Below are 26,722 nucleotides of genomic sequence, written 5' to 3'. Positions count from 1 at the left end.
ACGAAAAAAACTATGGGAATAAACAAAATGGAAACTTATATTGGTTTCAGGACTTTCAATGTACATGAAAATTCACACTCATTCACGTATAATTGTTAATAACCTTTTTCCAAATAATCAAATGGAGTTGTTATATTTTTTTCATAATCTTCCAAAAAAAACGCAAAAATTGAAAAAAAAGTTTACAAAAATTTTGATTTATCATGTTTTTAAAATAAAAAATATTAACAATTTCTCTTAAAATTGACCTTTTCTCACATATAATCGTTTGTCCTTTTTTATTAAGTAATAAAAATATTCTTAAAATCACTTATTTTAATGTAGTGTACAATATTCATATTTAACTTACAAAAATTGAATATTTCCACCATTAAGGAAATAGTATCTTACTACTGTTGACTGTAAGAGAATTTAAAGTCATAAAACCATAAAAAATCTTCAAATTTTAAGAAAAAATTCATCGAAATCTAGTGATTTTTCGATTTTCTAGAGCCAAAAAACGAGGGGACCGAAAGTATAAAATTACCACAAATATTTATATTTCGATATAGCTTATTCTTTTTTGTTACATTCCAATTCAGGTGTGGAAAAACGTTGAGTTCGCATTTTATTTTTGATCTACGAAATAGAAAGAAATCATTGGGTGCCAAACAAGGAATGTACGGCAGATGAACCATCAATTCAATAAATTCACTGTTCAAAAACGTTTTTGCTCAAACTGATGTGTGAGAGCTCGCATTGTATTGGAGAATAATCCGTCTTCCGCGATTGGTTTTCCTGATTTTTCTGGCAAACCAAAGGTTCGTGTACCATATAGAATTGACCATTCTACGTTGCTCTAATTGAACGGGCGACCATTTGCTTTGAAATATTTCTTGCGCGTAAAATTTTGCATCATTTTGTTTATTGTTGTTTAATTCCGGATTCCTATGCATAACTCCATGATTCGTGGCCTGTTACGATCTTATAGACGTATTTCAAAGCATCGCGATTGAATTTTTTCATCATTTCTTTACACCAATCGATATGAGCTTTTTTTGAGCGTTTTTCTAATTATGCGTTATCCAAAGCTAACAAATCTTTTCGACAGCTAAATGTTCATGCAATATTAAATGTATGTGAGTGGAACAAATTTCAATGTAAGCCTCAATCTCACGATATGTAACATGCGATCTGGCAATATTAGTTTACGATGTTTCCAGCACAACAGCCGATTTTGGACTACCTTCACGAAATTCGCCCTGTATGCGACAACGATTGAATTCGAAAAATCAGCGATGCACAAGTCGAAGCGAGTTGGCACACTGATGTTGGCGAAAGTCATAAAAAATAATCATGCAAAATATAGGTGTATCGAGTATATGTAAACAACTCAAATAGCACTCGTATGACAAAACGTTCTGAATACGTTCACTATAAAAAATGTCAAACTTTATGATGGTAATGTCCGATTTGACATATTCATATCAGTGTTGCCATATCTCAAAACTTACGTAGGAACCCACGTAACGAACTTTTGAGTATAACTTGTAGCTTATTGGAATTTATTATTATCCATTTTTATTTAGTGTGATGTGGATATCAAAGTATTCTAGTTCATTCCCATTTTTATCCATTTCATGTAGCTTATTACATGATTATCGTTGTTATTCAATCATTAAGAATGTTTCATCGGTTGTGTCCAGTACAAGAATTACTAGAAGTTTTGAATCATAATTTCTATATTAATAATGAACTCGGAATAAATTTCGTTTAACAGCTGATATGAAAAATCCAAAAGAAATTTTACTCCAAAGAACGGATCGGTGAATGATCAGTGCGGGATCAGAAAGGGTGAGCACACATATCCTACACGCTTCCGAATTCCAGCTCCGGCTCGACACTCGCCAGTCTCCGAAGAAAAGTGCTTTGGATAAACTTTAAGCAGACATTAAAAGAGACGAAACTTTGCAAATCATTAGGGGCAAAGTGTGGAAAACAAGATCGTGACAGACGTTAACGACACCTGTCAAATCTCTAGTAGAAATCTACTTATATTTAAGATTTATGTAAAGCGGTGGGTTCATATTTTTTTGATTTGCGAATCCATCCATATTTTCAAGTAACTTCGGGTCTTCTCATTTTGAACAAAAATATAATGATATATAATACAATAGGGGTGAGAACAGTTATTTTTTATGAATAATATAATAACTCGCTGTCAATATCATTTTGCTATGTAGTATGCAAATTTTCAATGCCAGATCAATAATAACATTGGTTTTAGAGTAAAATTTCTCGAGATTGCATTTTGAACATCAATTCCGCTTATATTCCACCAAATACACAGAAGTGCCTTTTTGGCCATTTACAGTGATTTATTTGAGAAATCCATCGCCTTTCACATTTTGGGATCATCATATTGAGCTCCAATAACCAAGCGATCAAAAAACTAATCAGTTTGGTACCATTGGATGTGATGGATTGGTTTGGCTTTCTTTGAACAGATTTATACAATTTTATCGATAACATGTGACTACTTTTATTAAGTAGTAGACAATGTCATCACCAACGTATATGCTATATACTATCTTACATATCTATATACAAAAATATGTGATGAATCTGATTTCAAACGAATGAAGAAGGAGCGAGCGGCAAACTACATGAAGTCTTTATTCAAATAACTGTATATGAAATATTTACCATCTAAAATATGATAATCGAACAAACAAATTGTCAAAATCTGATGCTCATTCAGAAATGGTCGCCATTGGGTAAGTTTCTGTCAGGTTTGTAAAAGTATTTGTCTTAAACCATATTATTCTCAGTTTTCTTCCGAAATGACGATCATGCAGTTGTACTTAGTGTAGATGAGTGATATTATTATTTGAAAAGGAAATGTAGTGGAAACTTGTGAAAAATGAGCAAGATTCTGACTTAACTTCAAGCTGTCACTTGATTATCACTTTGCAACCTATCACCCCATGGCCGTCATTTTGATGTAGATCAGCTGTATCCTCAGATTGCCAAATTGTTTCATATGTATCCAGTTCAACAACTGAAACTCGCACTATTTTCGAAAATAAATATAGTTTAATAAAAGACACGCTTTAAAAGCACATCAAACCAAAAAGTTTTTTTGATTTTATCCATTTTTCACTTTCTAGTTTCATATGCTATGGAAGCGTGTTTGTTTTTTTAAACTATATTCATTTATAGGTATAGGTATAGGTATTTTATGGTAGCATCCTCGTATAATGGCTTCGCTACTTATATACCCACATCTCGTCGAAACTTGTATCAAGCACTAACGATGTAGTTGACGAGATTTTCGAAGTGCTTAAATTCCAACACGGAGATCGGAGATTCGAATCTTCTGTCGAACGAAATTTTTATTAAATAAACCACTTGCTCTTAGTCCGAAAGATAGTTATAAACAAGCTCAAAAAAAAAACAAACCCACTTACAGGTAAAGCTAACATGAGCAAGTTAAAAATCTATAGTTGACGACGACATTCTCGTCATACTTACACAACGAGTTAATGGTTTTACCTGTGAAAATTCTTTCCTCAAATATAGTGATTCTTAAAAATTAACATTACCGATATTATTCATTCCTTATAAAATCGTTGTTTTCTATTCCTTATAATAAAATAAATTGTTCAAAATCAAATAACAAGCTTCCACTACATTAGTAAACCCATTTCTTCTCCATTTAAATTAAATTAGTCCGTCCTAAGTTTTGATTTATTGTTATTAAAATTAGTTTCACAAAAATTTCTCGACAGTTTGATTTCCCTCTCGTTCCAATTAATATCGACTTAAAATATGATACGAACGTTTAGCGTTTAACGGCTATGAGAATGATTGTGAATAAATTTAGGAAAAGAACCTCACTGATAAAGATTCAGCGGATAGGCGAAGAAGGAAATTTATGAGTTTATTGAGATACACTTGATACAGATAAACAGGAACTTCACTGGGATCACAATGAGTTGACTGAACTGAGAACCGGAGATTTAATTTTGAACAGGAAGTGATGCCCCCTGACATTAAAATATCCTCTTCAAACAGGAGTATGTACAAAGCGGCTTCTTTGAAATTCACAAAAATTTCCACAAACTTTAAAGTTATTTCATATTGCTTGTTGTTTGGTTTCATTTATTTTAAACGTAAAAGTAATTGTGGCGTTTTTTATGTATAGCTTCACTTTTTCACACTTTTCTAAATGGATTTACCCTCGTAGCTTGTAGAGTTTTCATCAATTTCCTGAGGCGACTCTAGCACAACGTTGTTGATTGGAATTTCATTTTCTCTCTATTATTCTAAATATTCTTCTATTAAATACAGTTCCATTCGAATTGTGGTATTATACATTGTTTAACTTAAAACTCAAAATATACTGAAATTAACACTAACAAAGTAACCATAGATTCGAAGACCTCAAAAATATCATCACCATAGGGGTTGAATCGTGATAAATATTAAGGCGAAAACTAAAATGAGAAGAATAAAAAAAATGAAATCTACTCAAGATAGTTCTGATAAAAATGATTGGAATTGTGATGTTATACAAAAGATTCATTTTTTTATTTTTTCTGCTTACTTGGTAACTATATAGCTTGGTCGGAAATAGAAGTAATCAATGAATCAATCGATCAAGTAGATTAACCAATATTATGGCTCAATTAAATTCTGATAATTGGTTATACAGAGGTCGACATAGGTAAGTCGAATTAGATTGAGAGGAAAAAATGCAGCATCAAAATGAATTCATTGGAAGAAAGTACAAAAAGAATTCGGAAAAGGGTTACTATAAGTGTTGAAATTGATGCCCATCTTGATCAATGCATTTACGGCAACGTTTCTCAATGGAGAGGCATATCAAGTTCTCCGCGAAGAGTTCCAAATTCTTCTTCAATTGCAGTTCGGATATTGGGGAGGATGTGTGGTCCTCTTGCAAAAACGCGTCCCTACAGAGTGTTCGGTCACATGATCGTGAGGGTCACTAAACGAATCCTAATCTGACTATCCATTCATCAAAATGAACGTTGATGTACTCCCGCACACATAACGCGTAGTGCAGCGAAGTTACATCCTGAATGAAATGACAGATGTTCGCGAGTGTTGGATCGTTGCCCATTTACTAATATAACTCTTCGAGCATTTCCAGATAACTTTAGCCTGTCATCATATACAAAATTTTGATGAAAATATGTATATATGGGCATTTGAAATGAATCTTCGCGAATTTATTGGAAGCGATACTCTCGACAATCGTCGCAGCATGAGTTATGATGTCGCAGCTGAGATGAGCGGTCAACATGCGGATGTTCAGAAATTTATTCAAAAAAAGTATTTTTCTGCAGTTAAATTTGATGTCTAAAGCTGTTTCTATCATCTCACAAGTGCTTGTACTTATTTGTAGTAATTTAGAGGCATGTGATATGATTTTTAATCCTACAAGAGATATATTCAATTTTAAAAAGCATCTAGTGAATTTCTGTTCGGAAAATTGTGAAAAGTATCGAAACAAATTTTCCGAAAATAAACTCATTTCTTTATGTTCCCTTTTATTCGATAAAAAAGATTACGAACTAAACTGTCTAGTATTTTTTAGATGAAATAAGTGGACTGAATGACAGGTTACCTGAATTTCTTATATAAAAAAAAAACAATTTAGCAGATACCGAAAGAGACTGAACTTAGTAACAACGTTTATGACAATATCAAAGGGTGAACGATATTTTCCAACGATAAATCGAATTAAAATGTTTCTCGAAACTTCAACCGATGATCGCTTAATAGTTTTCCATGTTATTAATTGAAAAAACTTTATAATCGAAATAGACAATTGACAAAGTCATAACAACATGTACGGACTAAAACGAAAATTTGATAGACTTATAATAATTTGAAAAAAAAAATGAATTTTGATATAGTAACAAAGAATCCCAAAGCATAACTCGGTTTAGTGAACAATTGTTCTACATGGTTAAGTTACTGGAAATGTTAAATCTGTTGAAGTTTAACGAAAACGACAAAATTGCTACAAGGTAGAAATACCGAAGTTCTATTTCAACCATTTTTCTAGTGCTCTCCTGTCTCTGCTAAATACCCAGATTTCCTTGAAAGTTTTTCGTTTAGTTCGTCCTGTTTTCAGTGTGCGATTGAAGAATTATGGTGCCATTTCTTTTTCCTCTCTCCAGTATTTTCCTGGTAATTATTTGTTAGCTCATTCTCATTATATGTTCATACCAATTTAACTTTTAACAAATTAACCATTTTTATTTCATTGTTTATCAATGTTCATCCCGTCATTTATCTCTTATAGGTGTTTTATTCAATCTCATTCTGTTTTTCTTACTATTATTTCTATGTTCCATCTCAATTGCCACATATTTAGTTTCATGCTTTCTTTGAATTACGTAATTCTCTAATACACATGTTATTGTGAGGATATTAATTACATTATTTATTCACTATTTATTTTAATATATATTTATTTGTTGCCAAGCATTTTTTGACTAGTATAATCGTATAATCTCAAGTCAACTTATTATCCCTGTTAATTCTATATTTATTTTGCTGTATTTTATAGTGACTGTGCTTAGGTATTTATTATACGTTACATTTCTAAAATATTTTCTACTAATTTCTTAACTATTTTACTAATCTTCACTCTGTTTATGTATTATCATAACTTTGTTTACATTACTCCAATTTTTATTCTTTCAGTTCGCAATCAAAACTCTGCATATATAAGAATGGATGTTATTACCCATAATCGTCGAATCAATATCTACACTGGGTTTTTCAACTCTTTTTTTATTCTTACGTCTTCTTACCATAAGTTCCGACCATAAAACTGACATACAGGAGCGAATTATGAATCCGGGTGATTATTCCATAGAAACCGTCCGTTTGTTTCGATGAAATAAAATAGGTATTTAATTTTTTTCATTATTCATAGTTTTGGTTAGCAGTGTATTTAACGCACTTTACGAGAGTTGCTATTTATGTTTTGAGATGAGATGAATGTGTCAAATCACACATTGTTTTCTTAACGTTTGACACTTTAATGGTGATCGTACTCAGGGCGTGAGCTGTTTGAGCTCTTTACAAATAGTTGAAATATTCATCATGATCAAAAAATAAATTGCAAATATTCTCATGCGATCATTTTTTATGATTTGCGACGTGAATTAAACCAAAGTAGAGTGCCGAGCAACTAGCTCCGACTTCTGGTGATGAATCACCATCTCTAACCATCGGGTTTCGCTGGTTTTTCGAATTGAATAGTGGTCGTACTTCGCTACAGGATGAATTTCGTGAAGGTCGTCCAAAAGTTCGGTTTGCGATTCTTGTTTTTAATTATATTGTTTAGTTCTTATCATTATTAACAAATTAAATTCAATTAGGATGATGGCTTTTTAGCAACAATTTCAGGAATATGGTACAGTGTGGAATACTGAGGATGGTATTAGTGCGGAAGTCAATCAAGAGTTTGTTGTAAATATGTTTGAGTGCCACCTACACGAGCAAAAGAAAGTCAGAACTTATAAAAATTGATAGTCACTTGGGTGTGTTTTAATAGAGTTCCATTTTTTATATAAAAACAAAGCCTGGTTTGATTCGAGCATGGCTATATACGGCTAGGTTGATGATTTAAAAAATTGTGTTGTCAGAGGAAAAAGAGTCATCATTGAATATAGGCAATTCTCAAAATGCTTCAATAACGCTATGTAATATTCGCTGTTCATGATTATTAATGTCATAACCGACTTTTGCGTATTTCCGTGATTCATTACCCACGGTCCACCCGGCTGACTGTAGATTCGACTCCGGTGTGAAATGATAGAGCCATGTTTCATCGATTATCATATGTCGAGGCAAAAATTTGGGTTTATCATGATAGAACAGCTCCAAAAACTGCTCAGAATCGTTGTTGGAATATCCAAATATACATTGACGATATGCCTAACACGATCTTTTTACATCCTCAGGATCTCATCTTAGTCGGCTACACTTTATGGTTATCCGAAACTCTTTTATGGATCTTTTTGATATATTCTCAATTGATAACCTCTTGGTTAGTCAAATTTGAGCATTATTCTCAAACCTCATTTCGTCCGGTTTAAACTTAGCAAACTTCCTCTTAACGGATGACTTTTCTAGGACAAAGTCCTAATAATCTTTATCAAGCCAAGCCTCGGCTTCAATAGTTGTTTTTTGCCAAACAGTAATGTTGCATTAACTCATCTTTATTTTATTTTTCCACATTAACAAATGTTGATTAACTCAAAATGCTATAACAAACTAATAGTCAGACAGGTGTTAAATTTAAATACTTGTTTTTTGAAGGTTAGGACTAATTGAAAATTGAATTGATTAAATTCTAGTAGCGTCGTCTATGAACTGATAATACATCTGATTTCAATTAACAATATGGTACCGGCAAAGGTGACAGAATCATTTTTTATTTTTCATTCATACAGTATTTTTCACATCTATAAGGAAGAGCTATTATAACTAGAGAAAGTTGTTCATATTTTTATATAGTTTTATGAAGTTCTAGAATAATGAAATACAATGCTCTGGCAATGCAGATATTGTTACACAGCATTTCGATAAACTTTTCCCGAACGAAAAAATAGTAACCTGTAGTTAGGCTTTCATACTCGCTAGATGTCACTGGACTAGTTTTGTAGGATTAACTTGAAGACATGATATATAAAATATGGATGATCTTGTATTCGTGAAATATCTCGAAGCGTTATACTAGCTATATTTAGACATGACGATTTCAATCACTTTTGCAGCTTACATGGATTCTGCAGGAACTAATTGCATCAATGACATTTTTTTTTCGAAATTCATACTACATGGGGCCTAGATCTAGACTATACGGTGAATGAGGGTGCTATTCGACGTGTAACTATCGTTGCCATCGACTTGCGAATCGGTGCATTATCTTATCGATGAACAATATTCCTTGCGCAAATGAAGCAATAACCTTTCCAGCTGTATGTGGTGCCTTTGGACGCTTCGGATGAGGTTCACCGACTACAGTCCACTCAGATAATGATCGTTTTGATTCCGGAGTAAAGTGATGAATCTATGTTTCATCCATTGTCGACGCAAGAAATCTTATTTATTACGTGGCCAAATACTGCTCTGAATCATCAACACGTTGTTTTTGATCCACTGAGTGAACGCTGCACTCACTTTGAAAAAAGCTTTCTTATGGTCAAATATTTATGCATAATTGTGAACACACTGCCTTCCTATATCTTTACGGCCTCAGCTGTCTCACGCAATTTCAATATACGATTAGATATAACCAATTTGTGGACTCGGATGTTTTCTGGAGTAACCAGCTCAATTGGACGACTAAAACGTTCACCATCATCGGTGTCTGTGAGCTTATACAGTTTTTTTATCAAGAAATAATGATAAATTAACACACGAAATTGTTTTGAATCCATTGTTTTGAAAATAAGTAGCTCCACTGAAATGGCTGTCATTTTTTTTGACTAATCAAAATGTCCCTAAATTTCACACACAATCTTTTGAAAGTTGGTACTTTATAAATTCATATGGATTTGCCAATAACAATAGGATTGTAAATGTTCCTGTTTAAATATGAAAAACGTCTTGAATAAGCAGTCTCTATATTAATTACTTTGTTAACCTGATTTAGTGTCTTTAAAGTGAAGAAGTACAAAATAATAAGTATAGACTTAACGAGAATCTGATCGAAGTAAGTTTTGATAACTAAAATATGGAATTCAATGAAAATCAGCAACAGCAATAACAATAAAAAAAATGCAGACTCAAGTTAACAAAATACAACTTACCATTTGCAAATTCAATCCAACGCAACTCTCCCTGAAAACAATAGGTAAGTAAAAATAATAACTATACAATTTATTCGCGACGTATTATACAGAAAATTGTTGATCACTTCGGTTATAAACAATTTCATAGCAGATTATATTTTATGAATATCGAATTTCCACCCATCACGGTCACTCGTAAAAATAACTGTTGCTGTTGAAAGTCTCAAATTGTAGTCGCATTTTCTGATGAATTACCCCAACTCATGTTCTGCATTCACTGTTATCTGTCCAAAAATATACGACCCATAACGAGGTATACACGAAAAATAGTCACATTAAGATCAACATTATTATACAATATAATGTTACTTATTAAATTATTTACATAATTCCTATTTTGGATTTATTTTCATCACTTACAATATACATACTCGTATTAGTACAGGCAAACTAGGCGATTTTGAGCTACAACCCTGAATTTAAATTGGGCGATTTTGACTTTCTAGATTCTTGGCGACTTTGGGATACTGACTAAGTATAGCAACTCTCAACAAATTACGGGCTCGGATTTTCGAAATTTTGGGACTTATAACTCAAAAAAATTTTGAATCGTGAATTACTCGAAAACTACGTAGAATTCGAAAAAAGTTCCGGAGTTAAAACTGTACAGTACAAAATGAGTACCCACATTTATTTGAAATCAAAGGGAGGTAGAAAATAGAAAATAGAAATCTCAACCATCATGATTTATTTTAATTTTTTGAAAACGAAGTAGTTTTCCATGAGTTTGAACAGTTTTCATGTACGCCTGGAACATGAAATTACTTGAATTTGCACTGGTGGGAATTCGTGAGCGGATGCTTTCGCTTTTGGCGTTGAGGGAGATTTATTCAGAAATAATAGTTCCAATCAAAAAAAACTAGAGACCTTTTTTATAGAAAAATTTTGTTCTACGTTTTTTGTTCGTTTTTTTCAAATTCGTCTTAGTTTTCGAGTTATTCGCGTTTCAAAATTTTTTTGAGTTACAAGTTCCAAAATTTCGAAAACTCGTGCCCGTAATTTTGTTAAGAGTTACTTGGCTTATTCAGTAACCGAAAACCTCTGAGAATTTAGAAAATCAGAAGCGCCCAGTTTAATTTCGGGCTTAATCCTATTCTACCTGTACTATATACTCATAGAATTCAGTTCATCTTCAGGGGAGACATCTGTACTAAACAAAATAAAGAATTTGATTTGATTGATTTGATTTGACAAATAAAAATTGGAATATTCTTATGTTCTAGATGTAATACCTTTTTGTTCATATCTTTTATTGATTTCTCATCATTTCGCCAACACTAATTTTCAGTATACCGTCTTCGGACATTTAAATAACAATATGAAGTTGTAATAATTAATTTACGACAGTTTTTTATTCAAAATCAATTCCAAATAACTTTGTCTTATGAATCCAAAGCCTAGAATATTTATAAAAGTGGATAGATACAATGTTATAATACTGTTTTGGCCATCTTGTATCATTGTGAATAAAATGAATTCATACAGTACTTTATATAGAGCTATTAAAATGTTGTAGAGAGAAACGTGAAAAAAAAAATAATAATTATGTGTTCATTTGTATTCAAATGCTTTTTTATCCAAGATTAAATTCCTATTTATCGTTTTTCCCCATATTGGAATTTCATTGGAATTTAATTACTACTCATAACATGCGACATGATCGCAATAATTCAAATATTTCTTTTTCCGCTCAATCATGATTTATTCTAGTCAAATAACATTTATTGATGTATGCATTCCTTCGCATGTGGTGAAAAAAATTTAGATTTACCGTAAAAATCATTGACGTACTATCTCAATATTCCCATTTCTCATGTGGATACTTCTACTCTTTGTTACCATACCAATAAAATGGAAATTTCAATACGTTACTGGAATACATCAATTTTCAGCGAAATAACTAATGGTTCGAGCCATTCCATATCGCAGATTTAAAAATTCTGCACTCAATGCTGATAGTACTAATGCGAAAACACATACTAGTCTAAACCTCTAAGCCAAATCTATATAAGGAACATCTACTAATATTAAATAGGTAGAGCTCTTGTAATAATGGGCGTGAAAAATTTAAAAAAGTATATTCTTTTCTAACGAAAATAAATCCTTAATTTTTTAGGATTAGTATCAAAAAACTTATAAAGTTTAAAAGTCTGGATATATTTTATACCGCCTAAGATTGGTTCCAAATAGGTACTACATCATCAACGCCGATTGTGTAGAGCGGCCGGCCTGTTTGACAAAATGCTAGAGGCTAAAGTGACTTACCGCGAATTTGACGATAAAAAGTTGATTTGTTGTTAATAATAAAGCATAAGTTTTTTCGTGGTTCTTCAGATAAACTGCCTCAAATAGATATCAAAGGAATGAACCAGATCAACAGACAGATTTATAGAATGACATATTCTTGGGACAATAACAAGAACATCTTATGTGCACGAAACCTTGAAATTTTGAGATACCAAGTGTTTAAATTTAAACAAATATATTACATTTAGTTTGGATAAAATTCGACGTCGACTTTGTTGGACTTATGTTCTTGTTCTCTAAATGTTATAGTATCCCTAGATTTCATTGAATTAATTTAGTAATGCCTGATAACTAGCGAAAGGTCTCAACCAACATAAAAAATTTGTTCATGCCACATTTTGACAACTTCGTCATGAAAATCTGAAAGATTTTATTTTTTAATGGAAAAAAAATACTCAAAGGTTCGACTTTGCTCCATATTAAATGTGAATATTAAAAATTATAGGTTTTGAAAACGAGTGGTCCAAAAGTTTTTCCATCCATTCTCAACTAATTTTTCTATGTTTTCTCGTCTAATTCTCTAGCTAATCTATCCATAAGACTCCAAAAGCAAGGCAGCGGCAGATACAATTATTGCCAGTGATGCACTGGCCACTTTTTCTTGTTTACTTCAATTAGCTCTGTTATTATCAATTCTAAACTGCCCACATATTAAAGCTTCAGAATAGGAAATTGTTTACTTTTACTTTTAGAATTTTGATTAGTGGCAATCATGATGCAGCTGGAAGAGATCTGCATAATTTCAAACATCCAATATTCGTCTATGTAATATTTTGATCTTTCAAGGAATTGCATGTAATTTCTTGCACCATGTTAAGCGGCCTTTAAAAATACTTCATTTTGTGCCGTAATATTTGTGTTAGTACATTTTAATACAATACAATATTTATAACGAAAGTTTGGAGATCCAGACGTCGACATCCTGACAAAAAATACAACTCGATGGGATGATAAAGCAAAACAACGTGGTGTTGATACTACTGAAGCTTGTCGGGCGAATCTCGATCGGCGCTGGTGACGTAGGCAAGCGATTTGCGCGTTGCAATAAGATAGAGCGCGTTGTTAAAATAATACACTTTTAAAAATTCACTGTTATGAGATATGTGTTAAATTACGAAATTCATATTACGGCGTGCCCTATAATTTAAAAATTTAAACCCGACATCGTGATTAGAACTATGAATTCTCTATTCTGATTATTGCTTCAATCCATAGAATATATCCTATTGCTATGGACATTAAGTGTTTATTACACAATGTAATGTGTCTGGTTGCAGGCACAGTATACTTTTGTCTAGGATATTCTGGTTTATTAACATGCTTTTTGTCTTCCCAATATCTCTTGAAAAAAGTGCAGAGCAGTTAAATCTGATAAACGAGGTAACCAAAGGAAATCTGATTTTATCGAAATTTTATCTAAAACTCTTATGCCGCACACGTTCATATACTATCTATTGGTATACGCAGTTTCTTTATCACAAATAAGAATTTTTCCCTGCTACATTATTGTTTTCTGGAACTCGTTTTCATCGTCGTTCTCAAATAAATTTGGGCTGTAAAACCGTACATTTAGATGGGTGTAACTGATGCATAACATTGGATTTCCAGAGCTCCGAAAACTACAGTTTTGTTTGTTGACGAAACTATTTAAATGGAAATGCGCTTTATCCGACATCAAAACATTATTCAAGAAATAAGTTTGTGTAATTTATCGTGTAAAACGGATAGCATCTCGTAGTCGTTTGTTGCTTGTCTTGTAATAGCACTATTTGCACCATTTGAATTTTATGTTAAGATCAAGAACCATGATCGAACTGGAAAAACCAAACTGATCAAGACGATAGAATTAATTTATCTTCAACACTCCATCACATAGTTTTCATTTTGGCACTGAAGACATAACAGTTCCTCGAATGACTAGTAATAAAGGATGTGGGAATTAATTTTGAAGTGAAATATTGTCGTTATTTACGTTGCTTTATAACAATTGATCGTTAATGGAAATAATGAAAAAATTCGATAATTCTGAAGGGTCGCTTCTCAAAAAATGAGTTATAACTTATAAGAAAACAATTATATCAAAATATTTCTGTTTAACATTGTTAGTTTTTATTTATCTCATCGGGTGTATAAAATTAGGTAATTCTGTATAATGTTCAGTGAATTGTAAATAAAGTAAAGGGATGTATCTTTAGATTCATCACACTAATCAGGATAAACTGATATTGATTTTTGTTTTTCGAAGACATCTGAGGGTTTCGTAGACTGAGTTAATTGGGCAGTTACATCTAACGCGACGTTCATTGTGGACAAAATTTTCATCATCAAATAATTGGCATATTCAACATGACATGAAAAATTGATAAAAAAATGTTGGATATGAGCTATCAAGTTGAAAATTTCAATAATACTAGCTGCAAGTTGAAAATTGGAACAGAGATAAGAGTGGATGAATGCGGTTAAAAAGAAAAGTATCTAACAAATTTAATAAAGTTTATGTGCCACACTTGAATAGAATATTTGAAAGCAGTAAATCTTTACTACATATCAATAATATTTTGTAAATAAAAAGTCTATATGAATTTACTTTTATTTTAAAATTTACAATTATGTAAAGTCCACTTGACAATACTAATTTTAGTCCGGAAAATGGCACTTTACGGTATCATTTTCATGAGCACTTTTTGCCTCGTATTTCTTACGCCAGTCGCAAAACATCATATTCTTTTTTGCACCTTTTCGAAGACTTAATTCGAATATTTTGCTTCCGCACTTTTCTCAGTAATTTTATTTGAATTCTTTCGGAAAATATTTTTTGTATGCGGGCTCTATTACTACCATAAATATTGGTAATAGTTTTCGGGTGTTGCCGGCGTTTTTTTGTATACTCGTCAGTTGCCATACTTTTTTGGGTTTCAGTCCATTTTTCCTCAGCTTAATTTCGACGTTTACAGCCAGTTCTTTGACGACTATCTTGCTTTCTTTCTCTCCGCTGAGTAGGTACGTATATCAATCAATCTCTTTATATTACTTCAGGAGCATCTTCATTTTGTTGTTTTGTTATTTTTCTTTGTGTGAATTCCCATTCTGCACTGGACCTCGATTCTCCTCTATACTAGCTGTTTCCTAATTGATGTCCAAGTGATTTGGGACTTTCCTCACGCTTTTTCCCTTTTTTCTTGTTGTTCACTTCGGTACATGGAGTAGTCATTCATTGGCTCTCCTTCGGAATCTCTGGCTTAATTTTTTGGCTCTCGCGTCTATTCTCCTCTCTCCTCCTATGATAATAGAACGTTCGTCCGTCTCCGCTTTTTTTACCGCAAAGCTTCAAATATTTCCAGCAGTTTTGACGTATGTATTCCTTCGTTCTGCTTAGTTTCCTCCTACTTCAGTCAGTTGTTTTCTTCATCCATTTGTCTACATTTTTTTTTCCTGTCTCCTAATAACTGCCTCAAAATTAAGATAAAATTTAAAATTGAATTGAGTATTAAAGAAAGCTATCCAAGTTAAATTAATCTTGAACATAAGACATATCAAGTGTCAAATCGAAATTGCTCAATATAAACTCAGTATATATTTGTGCGAAAAACATTTTCACGTGGAATATAGTTATATTATGGCTGAGGCGAGTTTGTTTAAACAAAATAGAATATAAGGAGCAAATAATACATTTATTTGAAGTAACTTCAAGTTGAAAAAGCATTTGAATTGTTCAAATACCTCAAAAATAGACAGCCTTGCCAGAAAAGAGGCAATGAATTCATATTTTGGACCAGAGCCCTACTGCGGCCACATCAAAAACGAACTGAATTGATTTCTAAAGAAATAGATGGGTTCTTAGTGGAGGTACACTCTAGGCCTAAGATTCAATAGATTCATATCAGATAATAGGCATCTACAGATTCTGAGAGCTAAAATGTTCTGTCCATTTCATCGAATATATAGAGACATTGGTAAGTGGGACAGAAATCCCGGAAAAATATCTAGGTACAAATGCGGGCTGGCTGAGAAGCCAAAACAACTTCTTAAACAATCTACAATCTACTTCAAAATTAAATTAAGAATTTTGTGCGGATCTACTCGCATACAAACAACTTGGTAGAGAAAAGAATGAAAAAAAGAGCGACGAGAACCCATATAGTGAGTTGTATGACGCAGTTATGAAAAATAAAAGCGAATCCAACATTTTTGCTTTGCGAATATTATCCAAAAAAGTTTGCCCTGGTCGAATATTACTATAGTTGTCACCTTAATGATTCAAAAAAAAACGTTATTTTATTATCTTGTGATATAAATATCTTCTTCCGTACAAAGTATTGCTCTAACTAAGAAGTAATTTGACCATAAATTATTAACTTTTAACTTTAGATAAATCGGAAAAGTATAGAAACATGTAATTTTCATGAAAATCATCACCGGACTTCTCTTTAAATATACTCATTCTCACCTGGGTTACTTAATAATACAATAATTAATTATAATCATTTTCAATTCAACTAATAGGTAGATAAATTTAATTGTTTGTTATAAACTCACTCATTCTAAAAGCAAAATGTTTCCTTTGATACCAGATTCCAAAATAGTAATTTGTTACTGCGGCGTAGAATCCGCAACGCCCCTACCTACTGAGGAAACCTTTATAGAAGGGCTTTCAGCCTTTAAACGGTGTCAATGTGACGCCTCTTTAGGTTGCCGTCTCAAGGCGGAAATGAAAAAAAGGTGTTACAACAAACGATAATGTCAGTTTCAGAATTCTGAGATTAAAAAAAAAAATTGATAAATTCGAATGAATTTAATTCCATTAGTCATATTTGTATGTATATTTGACAATTATTTAAAGTTCTAAAAAAGCAATGTAGGTTCAACTAACTTAAAGAACGTAAAAGAACAAGATTAGAGAAATATTAAACAGAAATACTTTAAAATATATTAAGAACATTACCATGAGGCTTTTTATAGGACAAATATAACACAATAAATTGAAAATGATTTGAAACATTTCTCTCTTGAACGATTTCTTATCAGCGAGCATTTTTTGAGATCAGTAAATAGCCAATAATCACTGGGGGCCAGATCTGGACTATACGGTGGATGAGGAAGCAATTCGTGTATTTCATTCAATTGTATGTAGTATTTCCTATTGATTGTCTCTCCCTAGGTGTATCCAAAAATATTGAAGCCATAACATTCCCAGCGGACTGTGGTACCTTCGGACGTCGTTCACCGGCTGCAGTTCACTCAGATGATGATCGTTTGAATTCCGGAGTGAAATGATGGATCCATGTTTCATCCATTGTCGACGCAAGAAATCTGATTTATTACGTGGCCAAATACTGCTCTGAATCATCACCACGTTGTTGTTTTTGATCCACTGAGGAAACGCTGCCTCAGCTGTCTCACGCAATTTCAATATACGATTAGATATAACCAATTTGTGGACTTTTTTGATGTTTTCCGGAGTAACCAACTCAATTGGACGACTAAAACGTTCGCCATCATCGGTATCTGTGAGGTTGTATAGTTATTTTATCAATAAATATTGTGATCAACATATATTAAAAATAGATCAAAACTCATTCCCGACAACCTCTGATCGTTAAGAAAAGCATTTATTGCCCCTCAAGAATGTAAGATGCAAAAATTCCAATGACTTTCTCTGAAATATTCCAGTAAAGACCTCAACTAAATCAAAATTGCCTTGATTTTCATTTGCTCGATGTATTTTTAAGGAAATGGCACAATATAAATTGATACATGTGAAAATCGTTTCAATTCAGAAAAAGGTAATCGTTTCAAGTAATCGTTTTTGAGGTAAATACAACAATACAAGGGTGTCTAAATATTGTGATGAACGAAAGCACTCTGGAATCTGCACAATACTATATTTTTCATAGATGATAACATAGATAAAAATAAAATGTCTTCCTCTATTTATCGAGATATGTGTGGGTATTTTTTTAAAGAAATCCCGAACAAACAATCTAGTGGTGGATTTTCAGGAAATTCAATTTCGATGCTGTCACATTTTTCTGATTCTCCGTTTATCATCGAACCCAGTACATTTCATACGATGTAATCACCGATAATCATTATACAAATGTATTGTATCAAAGTATATATATATATATATATATATATATATATATATATATATATATATATATATATATAAATCTATAGAGTAGAATATATGTACTTTGGAAGAAACTTCAGACTTGTGAACAATGAAATTTCATGAGAACACGAAATAAAGTTGAGAGCTTTTACTGACGACTCTAATGATATTAAATTCTTATTGAACTAAACATTATATTGAAGTATATCTATCATTCTTTATATTATACTGCATAGTTATCTTACATTTTTCACGTGATCTTTAAAAAAAAAAGAAAATTCCATAAAGAAATAAGCGTTTATTCTGCAAAGTGTCCACCATAGACTTCTATTTTCTCTTTGCTCGGAAGATAATCGATTTCACAACCAAAGAAGATGCTGTTTACAGAGTCAAAACACGTTTCTGGCAACATCCGATACCAAATTATCCCAATCGCTGTAAATTGTAGTTGCCCGCGAATTTCTCAACGTGTACTGTATGAAATCTTCGACTGGCGAATATAAAAAATTTACGAATAGATCCTAACAATTTTGATGATAGATTTGACTATATAACGCTCCCTATAAAACTACAATTCCATGGTTTTTTTTATCTTTTGTTTATAGGAAATGGAGGTAAATCATTTTGTCAATATGGTCATCTATAGACTATTTCCATACAACTTATTCTAATGGAGATGTTCATCGTCGTCTTTTCATCTATAACAAATTTTATATTATTCTCTAGTGATTTATTTCGCCATCAGATTCACCATGAAGTCTTTTGGTATTACTATTTGCTTTTTACTTTGAATCCATCCAACCTTCTTTGTTTAAATATCTTTTAATGGTAACCATGATAATAATCAATGATAAGACTTTACAGGATTTCGGAAAATTGTGTATTGGTAGAAATATCAAGATTTTATGTTTCTAATAATTGCTAACAGATCCTATTTGTTGTTAAACTTTTCTTAGATTATGTTAGGATCTACGACACGCGACAAAAGAGACCTGAGGAATGGGCCAATGGCATATTACTTCAAGAAGCGCCGAACAACGGGAGTTTTGAACTTACCAAATTTAACCTCTTACGATTTCTGCTATTTCCAATAATAAATAGATTGAAAGAAAAAAGTTTCCATATAATTTTTTGATATTTAGCAGGTAAAGCAGATGAAAGTCATTCCCATTTCACTTTCACTTAGTTTCAGTACTAATGCACAGAAATAGTGAAAAAAGCAAATAAATTTTTCTGTTGAATAATTCCCTTATAATCTTAGAAAACTTCACAAACATTATTGTGACAGTTGTTGAACCAAAAAATCGTGGAAAAATAGTGAGATTAATTACTAGCCACGATAAATCAAAAACGTATAATTCGAATGGTTCAGTTAGAAACGCGACACAAAAATATAACAAACCTTGTGATCATAACATTCAATTGAAGAATGATAAAGTTCCTTGATATTTTGTTGAAATCAAATACATTATTCAGCATAATCAATGAACAGAGACAATTGTAACGTTATCAAGGGTACGTACTGTTGTCGGTGGTCAGTATCGACATGTTAGATACTATTGGCTGTTATTAAATATGTAAATCAAAAATATAGTACTGATTTTGAAGATACAGTTTTAATAAGTTCCTACTGATTACAGGCCCCTCACCTTCAATCAACATATTCCATTCTTCATATAAATATTAGTAGTTAAATATGTTATTAACCGGCGTTACAAACGTGAGGCTCAATATACCCAATTGCGGAAAACTCTTTGATAAGGAAAGTAAATGTAAAGTTATGTGCGTGTCCATCCCTGTAGTTTCTCAAATATGTATCCGCCCTCTATCCCGGGTATCAACTCAGTACTCGGTTGACACTGAATAAAAGCATACGCTGTTGAAACGCTCTGGGGTGTATTACACCAGCTATGTATTCATGTAACTGATGTTGCAAAGTATTATTTTTTTTATTTATTTCGAGTTGTACGCAGCAAGTATTTATCATAAAGTAAAGTTACTTTAGTCACATGGTTATTTAAGTCATGTTAAATAATACCAAAACGTTAATTAAAATTTTTCTTCAGAAATACTGATCAAGTACAGAACAGAAAAGGCTCTTGGCACTAAGGGCTGAGACAGAAACTGATGATAACATAGTGATTTCAGGAAGCGAAAATGACATTGATTTGGTTCCTGAAAGTGAACCCAACTCCGGCACCGATTCTGAGCAGGATATAACAATGGAAGATCACACGCCTAACAATAACCCGAACAAAGAAAAAGGAAATTAATTGCTATTAACGCTCTTGGAATATACAGAAACAATCAAGATTACTAACTTTTGAGAAGGATTCTTACAAAATGTTGGTCCTATAACTGATTCCAGAACAGATTAATGCTAGGAAGAATAGTCCGAGGTTTCAAAGGTTATAGGAAGGTGTTACGTATACCCATGAAGTCGAGAACGCAAAACCAAATACTACTGTGGATGCTGCAACTCATTATAATGCATGGAGCATGCAGTGCAGAGGTATAAAAATTATGTCAATTCAGACAAGGATTAATGACTTGCATATATATTTATGAAATTTTTTTAGCTCCCTTGTTGTTAGACTTTTGTTTTTTAAGCATTTTTTAGGACTAGAATTTTCATTTTAGCTTAACTTATTTTTTGAAAAAAAAAATGTGTTTTTCAGCAGGACAAAATATTTGGTTTTTTTTTAATAATTTTTTGATAAAGTATTTTTTGTGTTATATTCATTTACAAATGATTGCTTGAGGATATAAAAGTATAAAATAATGAAAAATTTAAAATCGAAAGAAATGTTAAAATTTGAAAAATTAGGTTTCACAGACCCCACGTATGTACTGGTGTAAGAATTTTCCACTTATGTAATACCAGGCTAAACTTTATTTAGATACAGGCATGAGATTTAATCTCAATAAATTCTTCAAGTAAGGACAATGAAAATTGCTCTAATTGAACCCAAATTATCATTTTGTGTCGTTAATATAAATTAGCAACGAATCTTAATAATTATCCATCTCCATCTGATATTGTTCCACTGGTTATTAAAATGAACCAATTATTATTCATAAATTCTGCGACGTTGTTTCCTTCAGAATTAACAGAATTATCATACCTTAATCTCATTTCGAATTAATGGTTTTCCAGCACTATGGATTACATTTCATTGTTTTCACGCTTCGAATTAAATCTATCTCTACTAATAAACTGGTACTAAGATAGAAGCAGAAACATACTAGATACATTTCTACTAATGCAGTATTTGACAGCTTTTTGTGATGAATGTTCTCCGATGTAGTGTTGATAATTTCTCCGATGTATCTCTAAGCGCAATAGCTCTCACAAATCAGACATGTACATTTTAAATAAAAATTTTGATGAGAAATATTTTGAAGGTGAAAACATACAATAATTGCTTTATAGTTCAGTTTTATGTCCGTTATTTGTACAGGTATATCTGGGATAGCATTCAATCTCGACCTGAATTTTTTTGTATAATGGAATGAAAATCTGTTAGACAGCAGTACGTTTTAATAAATTTCACCCAAGTCGAGATAACGCTAATTCAGTACACGCACAAAACAAAAAGATTTAATTTAATGCCAATGAACTTTGATGATAGATAGACGCCTGAAAATCTAGGTTGGTTGTGATGATCAATGGTGTATTGGTATATTTTATACAAATTCTGCTTGTGTTAATTTGTAGAAAAGTGCTAAAATTTCAACTCCAAAAGAATATTTGCATCTAAATGTACTTCATTCTGAATATTGTATTAAATAATTCTGCGGATCCCTGTTGACTTTTGCGTCAAACCTATAGGTTTCGCGAAACCTATCTTGTGAAAAACTATTTTAGAGATTCGTTGTAAGGTTTCCAGGTACACATTAACACATTTCAGTAACTAACTTGAGAAAGGAATGATATCAATAATCACATCGTTGTCAAATATGATGAATTTTTGATTAAAAGAGAAATCAATATTTTTGAATAAAAATTTTGAACCTAATTTAAATAAGACGCCCTGTAATTATTTTCGACTTATTTTATTTATTTCTTCCGTCATCCCAACTTTTGAATCAGCACTATGGTCTGGTCTATTACAACATACTTCAAATTTTGAATAAGCCCATGAGAAGTGATCAAGAGGAGTAAAATCGGGTGATATAGCCGGTCATTCGATCGTTCCACGTCTTCCAATCCAATAATTTCTACTTGTACGTTCAAAATGCGGTAGAGCTTCGTCTTGTTGGTAGTAAATATATCAATCTATCTTATTTGGATGATTCATCAGGAAAATATCTTTTTAATTTAGGCAATAAGAAGATAATCAAAAAATCTACATAAACCTCACCATTAACTGTGCCTTCAAAAAAATAAGGGCCACGTTCTCTTTTTAGGATATTAAGTGTGACCTCACACGTCTAGTGAGAATTTTTTCTGCTCCAATATCTACAGATCTGTTTGCTAAACATTCCGTTTAAATGAAACGTTGCTTCATCAGATAAAACTATTTTCTTTATGAACTGCAAATCTGCGTTCACTCCGTTCATCATCAATTCACAGAATTCTAGCCTTCTATCAGGATCATCTTCATTTAAATCCCGAATCAACTAAACTTTGTAAGGGTGGTATTTTTCTTTATGTAAATCTCTCAAATTAGATGATTTACTTACATCATTGTCGGCGGCAGGTCTCGAGTTTTCTTATGCGGATTTTCTCCAATCTCTAGAAGTACATATAACTTTTTCTTAAATAAATTGAACATTTCTATCTGGTTTTTCAATATTTTTAACAAATACAGTTTCACGAAACTTTTTTCAAATTTGCTAACTGTAGACTGCGAAACGTCTTTATCAGGGTATTTATTATTAAAAATTTAACAAACCTCCTTTTGAATTCATGTTTTATTACTACAACAAATCATATCGTATCGTCTCTCCTTATATATACCTTCATATGAAAATATGGTATAATAACATCCACTTGAAACAGTATTCTTCGTCGCATCGAGAAAAAGAGATTCATCAATTACTGTAATTATTTATATATACAATGAATTTCTAGAAGACATAATGCTCATCGAAGCCAATAATTATTTTCAATACAAAGATAATTTTCTATCAGCAACTGAATAATTGTAAATTGGGATCTCTAATTTTTTAGTTGAAACTTTGCTCAATCTGCCATTATCGATTTAACATTTGGTTGATGACTGCAAACCATATGCTTTAAATTTGACCGTATTTAAAATTTCTAAAGGTTATGATTTGGTAAGAACAGACTAATTCTTCTAATACATATTTTATTACTATTTGTTCCTAAAATCTACCTTTTATGTAAAAGATTATTTATAAAAAACTTTTAGCATTTTAATTGTGTCTCGGGTTTTCTCTCTAATGTTTCCGTAAACCCACTCACCCAGTTAAAAATAGAATTTTTAGTAGGAGGATTTTTCTCAAAATTGTTTCCTGATCTTTTCTGTGCATGCACAATTGATAAACTTCCGTAATACAGTGCTTTTTTTCTTTTGAATACTTTTTTTAACAGGCTCTCTCTTACATTAATGCAATGTACTGAAAATGTTAGAAATGTATTGCTTCAAATCATGATTTGATAAGCCCTTAATATGAAAGTGATATTTTAAATGTAAATTTCAGTCATCTGAGACTTAAAACTACGATAGGTAGAAATTCAAACATTTTTATGAATTTAGTAAAGCCCGGATATCAATGTTCCATTCTCTAGTTTAAATTTGATCTTTTATATTTGCAAGTTTTTGAGATGGTTTCATGAATAAGTAGATGTTTCTCCATAAATGTGAGTTAATGCTAATTATGTGTTTATTTATAGAAACTATAGTAAATGGTGTGTTTAAAGTAGATAAGAATTCTTAGGTGCTTCTTCAAACTAACCTCACAATTTTTATTCTAAAATCCTTACTGTTTTTTGTCATCAGTTTCCAAAAACTATATGTGCAATCAACATAGATTTCCGTTCTTGGGTTATAAGCTGGAAATTAGGTTAACAACTAATAATAAATTCGGGTTCAAAACGTCATACGACGTTATCCGATGCCTACTTGCCAATGTTTCCTGTCGCTGCAGTTCTAATCGTAATGCATCCATTATTGTCTTGGTCTTCCTCTTTCTTATTCTTCTATGAGATCCACTTCATCATTTTTATTGCAAATTTCTCCTCTACTATCCTCTGCTTGTGCCCATACCAAATCAGCTGCTTTCCCTCAATATATTCTATAATTGTTTCTTTCAGGTTCATTTGCTCTTATTAGGGCATCCAGTCCTTTTATTTTCCTCGTTTACAATCAATATACCAACGTACTAATAATCATTGCAGATACTCAGTTTTCGTATTTTTCCTATTTCAGTAATCCATATTTTCCCATTTAGTGATATCGTTATAGTTCTTGGTCTGTTCATTCTATATTTTATTCCTGTATCATCTGTCCCATCATTATCAAAAATAACGACAAGATATTTATGATTCTTACATATCGTTATGATTTCGTTGTTTTCTAGTTGTATGTCGATGGTATTCTCTCCTATAAATAAGTGTCTTTTCTACGTTCATCTACTATCCTCATTTTCCGTATTCTTCTTTTAGTTTGCGTGTCATGTATTCTAAGTCATACTTAACCTTTGCACATATTACCTTTTCATTTACAAATTGGAGGATGTCATCGTCGACTAAGAAATATAAAATATTTTTTTTATCTTGCCAAGGTCTGTAAAAAAAATACTAAGCAACTTGGTATCTTCAAACTTGAAACATACTTTTGGGACCATCTTCATGTATTACATATGTGAATAAATTCGGTATGATTATAAATATGTACTAAAAAATAATAGTAATATAGGAATAAAAAAACAGTTTTTTCACCCTGCCGAAAAGTTGCTTCTTCTGACCTGAAACTTAAACCACAATTTTTTAATGACCAAATTTTTCATTGAACCAAATAAACAATTTAGTAAACCGACATTACATTGTAATAACTGATGCTATATCATTTTTAATTGATAAATTGTATCATATTCCATTCACGCTAATATGCCCTAGTGACTTGAAAAAGCTGTTTCTGAAAATTGTTCCAACGGAACAAATTATTGTATATTCAAACCACTACCATTATGAAAAAAAATGACCCAAAAGATAGCAGTAATTTGAATGCAAATTACGGAACGATCATTTACTAACTGGTGTGGCGCATTTCAAAATTTTTTCAGAAAAAAAATTCATGAGTAACAAAAATATTGGAAAATGAAAATCCAATTTGTTTCAGTTGGACGGGAGCCTCGACGTTGTGGGTTGATTGCGCGAGGGCTGAATATTAAATTTTCAATTGCATTGATATGCAAAAGCGGAGAAATGATAGAGTATAGAGGTTCATAACCTGAATGTTGCCGGACATTCTCTTCGAAAATTTCGAAAATAAATTGATTGTACAGCTTGTTCGAAGACATGGGATTAGTAAGCAGAAAAAACTCATTCATATATATGATTTTCATTAAGAGTGAGATATTTCTTATTGTTAGAACATAGAAAAATATAACGTCTGTTACAAATGTTCCTAAACTATGATTAGGATAAGTAATCAACTGATCTAAATGACCCAAGATCATAGTTTTCTAGAATTCTCTTTATTAATATCAAGCTGTTTATTCCTCACAATAAAAGATTAGCAAGAAACAGGAAAACTGAAGCACTTTCATGTTGTGGTGGTAGAAATTCGTTGGGATTTTTAGATTATTTTCTGTGAAGCTATGTTATCAAATGAGGGACAAATATTTCATATGGATCAACTGTAAAAGGGCTGCTCAAAATTTCGCTTCCTAATCTAAATGATATCAAAAAAATATGCATTGAAAATAAAAACAGATTAAAGAGCAAATAAAATGGAATGATGTCCCAAAAAGTAGAGAAAAGAATTGTTATATTACACTTTGGCAAATGCAGGAATGAATGTGAAACAGCCATGCTCGTCAATGCGTGTTACTAGATGATGGTAGTAGGGATTAGTACGCTTCCTAAAGCAGGTATACTTGACTTCTATTGTCAGTTCTATTGTGTCTGTTAGATAGTGAAGAGTACTACGTAGGTCCATACTTTCATTGTTTTTACTAGATACCAAGATAGAATATATATTTTATTCTGGAGTGCAGAATTTAATACTTTGATTATTTACCGTACTTATTCACCAAGCGCATATTACCCTCTTTGTCATCCGAATATTTCTCATTTCAACTTCGTGCCTCTCATACGTTTCTCAAGATTCACTCCTGTATTTGCCCAACTGTACAATTGCTCATCTTTTTCTCAAATGTGTTAAGTTGCAGAAATTATCTACTAAAAACAACAATGATATGAAAAATTTTTTCTATTTATCAA

General features: G+C 31.9%; 1 protein-coding gene across 1 annotated transcript in view; it reads right to left on the bottom strand.

Annotated features, from left to right (window-relative positions):
- The window catches only part of LOC130441872 (probable G-protein coupled receptor B0563.6), a 234,735-nt gene that overhangs the window by 184,891 nt on the left and 23,122 nt on the right, over positions 1 to 26,722 (bottom strand). The window contains exon 2 of the mRNA XM_056775697.1: positions 9,843 to 9,873. The gene's annotated coding sequence lies outside the window, so the exon portion shown is untranslated. The remainder of the gene's footprint in view (positions 1 to 9,842; positions 9,874 to 26,722) is intronic.

This window comes from Diorhabda sublineata, chromosome 3 (genome assembly GCF_026230105.1).
Source record: "Diorhabda sublineata isolate icDioSubl1.1 chromosome 3, icDioSubl1.1, whole genome shotgun sequence".
Lineage (NCBI taxonomy): Eukaryota > Metazoa > Arthropoda > Insecta > Coleoptera > Chrysomelidae > Diorhabda > Diorhabda sublineata.
Note: the sequence above shows the minus strand (reverse complement) of the source record. Positions and strands in the feature narration are given on the sequence as shown.